Source organism: Schistocerca piceifrons, chromosome 7 (genome assembly GCF_021461385.2).
Source record: "Schistocerca piceifrons isolate TAMUIC-IGC-003096 chromosome 7, iqSchPice1.1, whole genome shotgun sequence".
NCBI classification, from domain to species: domain Eukaryota; kingdom Metazoa; phylum Arthropoda; class Insecta; order Orthoptera; family Acrididae; genus Schistocerca; species Schistocerca piceifrons.
Window position 1 is genome coordinate 418,044,933 of NC_060144.1, and position 1,853 is coordinate 418,046,785.

Below are 1,853 nucleotides of genomic sequence, written 5' to 3' on the forward strand. Positions count from 1 at the left end.
CAGTGCTATACATATACTGAGTATTACCTTGTGTCTTTATCAGAACACTGAACTATTTTGCAAATACAATATATGGTGGAATGAGAATTGTTCAAACTATAAAGAGGCAAATTTGCGGGAGATTATTAAAAAAGAAGAATACTGATTTTGAGGCATATTAGTTTTTAATACAATAATACTTTAGTTACACGCTTTGGTTATTATTTAAAAAATTTTTTTTGAATTCCTAAGAGACCAAATCGAGGAGGTCATCGGTCCCTAGCCCTTACACACTACTTTAAACTAACTTGAACTAACTTATGCTAAGAACAACACACACTCACACCCATGCCCGAGGGAGGACTCGAACCTCCGGCGGGGATTTCACAATCCATGATATGGCACCTCAAACCACACGGCCACTCCTCGCGACTATTATTATTATTACTATCTTGTTGTATATTATTCGTATGGTTCACATGATCATTTTACATTCTTATATAAATGTCTAAATATAAGAACGAATACATAGCATAAAAACAAACATAAAAAACAAACACTCGAAAATTTTATGATTGAATATATAGGTCTCTTAACCAGTCCACAAATGTTAACGAAGCCAAATGCGATTCATTGAGTCGAGGGAGTTTGCGTAATAAGTGGCCTTCAGTGAGGTGCTGCGCAGTTTGCATAGCGACACCACATTCGAACGTCAGTTTGTCCTTGAGCCCGTTATATAAACAGGCAGCACACCTTCTCGCCTCTGACTGGACTCGATTCAGAACTTTCCATGGTTTCCTGGGAAGACCAAACCAATGTACACTTTTGTAGGAATAGTAAAAAGGCGAGAATGTGCTGGAGGATACTTCCGCCAAGCCTCTCTGCATCCTTGACATGGACGGATATGAAAGGCACATCTTTCATTGACCAGGGTTGTTTTCTGGATTTCAGTCTGTTGGCAGGTAATTCGATAGCTCATTCTACAGGGGTGAGTTCTGATGGCTAGCACACATTTGGGACTCTCTTAGCGCTGCTGCTTCCCGTCTAATTGATGGTGGTGCAATGTTATGTAACACAGGCAGCCATGGAAGTGGTGTTGATTTAATAGGTTCACCAATTATTCTCATTGTATGGTTTAGCTTAACAGCAAATTTTCGTGCACTTTTTTCCATACTGGAGCACAGTACCCTGCCATAAATTAAACTAATGCCAATGTAGCAGTAAGGAGGGTATCTTAGTTTGCACCATATCCTGACCCTACTAGTTTTCTAATGTTATTAATTGTGGTGTTCACTTTCATGAGGCAAGTCCTAAGTGGTTTATAAAGCCGTTCCAGAATGATCATTAAGGGTTCTAGGTAGCGCTCATGTTCCAGAAGAACATTCTCAAATACATTCACCTAAATGTTAGATATATTAATGCCCTGTCTTACAGCGTCTAACAATAAACATGAATTTAACATTTATCAATAATGTCATCTAGCAAAGGTAAACCTTTTGCGTTAGTTATTAAAATTCACAGAAAAATCTTGGTTATTTTAAAGCAAAAATTTGTACAGATAGATAGAATATAGTAAAAGGCCATTCTATCCAAACAATCAAAAAAAGTTATCTCAGAAAGTGAATTTATTAAAATTAACATCACCATCTTGCACCGATTTCCACTGTATGATAGTGATCTTCCTGTTTTCAGTATATGTAGACGTATTTAGGTATCTTTGAGTTTAAAGGGAAACGACTGAGCCGTGCTGCGGCTCGCATTGGTGCTTTTTGTAGGTTTCCGTCCTCTGTTGGAGGCCAGACCGTATCGTTTGGTTGACATGGTTGCCGTTGTTTGTCTTCTTCTCGTGTTGAATGGCGCCACTTGGTTTCGCA